The sequence below is a fragment of the Mesoplodon densirostris genome, chromosome 6 (assembly GCF_025265405.1).
Source record: "Mesoplodon densirostris isolate mMesDen1 chromosome 6, mMesDen1 primary haplotype, whole genome shotgun sequence".
NCBI lineage: Eukaryota > Metazoa > Chordata > Mammalia > Artiodactyla > Ziphiidae > Mesoplodon > Mesoplodon densirostris.
This window is the reverse complement of record NC_082666.1, coordinates 46402502-46406149: the sequence shown is the minus strand read 5'-3', so window position 1 is coordinate 46406149 and position 3648 is coordinate 46402502. Positions and strand designations below refer to the sequence as shown.

The following is a 3648-nucleotide window of genomic DNA, read 5'->3' as shown; positions in this document are numbered from 1 at the left end:
TACCTGCTCGAAACTTGGCATTCAAGGCGCCTGCCTCCATCTCCGTCCTAATCTCCCTGCCATGCCCGGGACCCTCCCGCAGAACTACTTATAGACTCCTCCAAAGGCCAGGCTAATCCATGCCCATGTGCCTTTGGGTACACAGTACTCTGCCTGAATTGCTTTTCTCTGGCTTATCCAGCTTGAGGCTTCCTTAAAAGTCACCTTCGGGCTTCCCTGGTGGCGCAGTGGTTGAGAGTCCGCCTGCTGATGCAGGGGACACGGGTTCGTGCCCCGGTCCGGGAGGATCCCACATGCCGCGGAGCGGCTGGGCCCGTGAGCCATGGCCGCTGAGCCTGCGCGTCTGGAGCCTGTGCTCCGCAACGGGAGAGGTCACAACAGTGAGAGGCCCGTGTAACGCAAAAAAAAAAAAAAAGTCACCTTCTCCATGAAGTATTTCCCAGTCCAGACATAATTAGTCTTATCTCTGTGCTAAAATCCACAGATGTCTACGGTAGACGAGAATGGCCGTTTATCACTTTAGTACAGTGCTTGCAAACTTCAGTCTCCATCAGAATCACCCAGAAGGCTTGTTAAAGCACAGACTGCTGACTTCAGAGTTTCTGATTCTGTTCCGGTCTGGGCTGGTGTTGGAGGAAGAATCGAGAGGGCATGACCACTGATTGACCCACCAGCTGGACTCAGGCAGTCGCAGGCTCCTCCCACACCCTTTGTCTTTAGAATGTACGCTCAGCCTACTTTCCCACAGTGGGAGCTGTTTCAAGGACGTAGCCTTGAGAGAGAAAGGTGTTGTTGAGACTATCTGGACTGAATATATGACTGAATCCAGTTAAGGTCTCTTTAACTTGAAGGTTTTGGTGGGCAGGTACAGGGATCTACTTGTCTTGCAGGCACCAAAGACAAGCCTCGTAAGTAAGTACCCTTGCTTATTAAATCTGCCACCTACCAATCTGGAGTGGTCTGCCTCTTTCTTTGGTCTCTCCCTGCCCTCTGGGTATGGGACTAGTTTGTGAACGAACAGGTAGGGCCAAGAATTTTCACTCCGAACCAAGTTCCCAGGTGTTGTTGATGCTGCTAGTCCAAGGATCACAATTTGAGAACCACTGGTTTAGTACAAGAAATCATCATGCCTGGGTACGATCAGTGCTTATTTGTTAATTCACTCAATAAATGTCTACTTTGGGCCTGCTGTGTGCCAGCCGGGACCAGGTGTTGAGTATTCAGTGTAAGCAAAGCAGACATAGAACCTACCCCCATGGAGTATACAGTCAACTGGGGAGACGGAAATTAAGCAAATAAACATACTATTATATTAACAAATTGTGATAAACACTCTAAAGGAAAAGAAAAAGAATATCATGAAAAAGAATAGTAACAAGAATCTATTTTATATTTTTCCTATTTTTTTTTAAAGGGGAGAGCACAAACGCAGTCCCCCACGACCACAAATTATGCAACTGAGTTTCTTTCACACATTTGAGGAAATCGCAAGGGTCGGGACACTCGGAGTGCAACGGAGGAGTGTCGCCCTGGGAAATAACCACCTTCTTGATCGTGGTATTTCCCCTGCCAGGTAAGTATACAAGAACCTATTTTAGATTGAGTGGTCAGGAAGGCTTTTGGGGGAAAAGAGACATTCATAGAGGCGTATTTTAAACAAACTCCTATAGGGTGGACTTATTGCACAGTATTATGACCTATTTTTAAGTTGTCCAGCCTAACACTAGACTATGTTCTCCTTGAAAGCTAAACTCTTGTCTTATTAATATTTTTGCCGGGACTTCCTTGGTGGCGCAGTGGTTAAGAATCCGCCTACCAATGCAGAGGACATGGGTTTGAATCCTGGTCCGGGAAGATCCCTACATGCCACGGAGCAACAAAGCCCATGCCTCACAACTACTGAGCCTGCGCTCTAGAACCCGTGAGCCACAACTACTGAAGCTCACATGCCTAGAGCCCATGCTCCACAACAAGAGAAGCCACTGCAATGAGAAGCCCGCGCACTGCAATGAAGAGTAGCCCCTGCTCGCCTCAACTAGAGAAAGCACACGCGCAGCAACGAAGACCCAATGCAGCCAAAAATACATAAATAAATAAAGTTATTTTTAAAAAAGACAAAAAAAATTTTTGCCTTTAGCATGCTGCAGAGAGTAGGGCCTTGAAAGATAATGTAAGAATGGATGGAAAGATGGAGGGAGCATTGGAAGAATGAACAAATGAATGAATAAAATGTCAGATGATGTATGCATGTGTGCATGGGTGTATGGATGGATGGATGAAAGGATGGATGGTGGATGGATGGATAACTGTCTCTGGCATCAACACAGAGAACCAGGATTCTCTACCTACCAGTGAGGCCAGAATAGAAACTGATAGAAACTTAGCTGACTCCTTTACTGTATTTCAAAATCCTATTCATCATTTAAGGTGACCACAAATGGCCCCTTCTCCCCAGAGCTCCCTTGATTATCATTGCTCAGTCTCACTTCCCACACGAATGTGTTTTATCACCTCTCACACTCCCGCACATGCCACATTTACTTCAACACACGCAACTGCCCTATGCTTGCCACTTACCACCTGTGTGCAAGTTTCTTCTGTGTCAGACTCAGAAGGGAAAAGGACTGGGTGGGGGAGGAAGAGGAGAAAGTTTTTCTCCTGGCTCTGAGCTAAAGAAGACACAGAGCACAGAGGGTGGTGAGGAGGTTCTTACTCTGATAATTCCTCACATGACTTAAAAAAAAAAGCACTTTAAATGACACATTTCCTCTAAATATGTGTCTTAGGCTCCTAAGAGGGACATAGTTTATTCAGAGATTCAATTTGAGTTAAATAAGGAGAAGGAAATCACCCAGGGTCCCTCTGGGGTGTTTAAAAACGGAAAGTGAAAAGAAAATTATATAGAGACGAGTTCCTTCCGTTTGAAAACTCTCCAACCAGGGATGAAAGTTCAACTGGCTCTGCAGGCTTCAGACTTCCGTACACTTGTTTCCAGCCCCATGGCAGCTCTTAGCCACCCAAGCCTGTCCTCCTATGCCAAAGGAACTTGACTTCAGAAGGGAATTTCCAAAGGATTTACAGGTGGGAAAAGAGCCCCTCTCCAACCGAAAGAGGGCAGAACAGAGAATCTGGGACATGAAATTCCCCAGAGATTGAAATAAAATACTTCTCAACTATGAAGGACTTGAACAGAATACTCTCAAAAGAGGACAAGAGATAACAAGTGTGGGATGAACGTCCAACCCCAATATTAACTAAAGAAGTGTAAAGAAAGCAAGATTTCATATGTATGCGCACACACGCATGCACACATTTCAAACTGTAATACTCCAAGTCAGGATGTCCTGAAATGGCCTCTAGTGGGACTGTAATTGGTACATTTCTGAAGTCATTGGACAGTAATTAGGTCTCAAATGTCTATAAAATGTTCATGCTCTTCCCCCCAAAAAAGCGGAGGATGCGACTTGACATCAATTTATTTCCAAATCTGATCATCTATCCTAAAGGAATCACTTGAAATACAAAACAACAGCAAAAAGAACACTAAACACAAAGACATTCATCTCTGTGTTATATAAATTAATGAAAGACTGGAAACAGCCCCAAAGTCCAGCAACTAAAGAATGGTTGTTGGACTTCCCTGGTGGT

The 3648-nt window shown here is 45.1% G+C and overlaps 1 non-coding gene across 1 annotated transcript; it reads right to left on the bottom strand.

Annotated features, from left to right (window-relative positions):
- Window positions 1-1411: 1411 nt before the first annotated feature.
- LOC132492860 (U1 spliceosomal RNA) lies at window positions 1412-1581 on the bottom strand. Its single transcript, XR_009532914.1, has one exon. It is a non-coding gene; the product is annotated as a U1 spliceosomal RNA (small nuclear RNA).
- Window positions 1582-3648: the final 2067 nt, after the last annotated feature.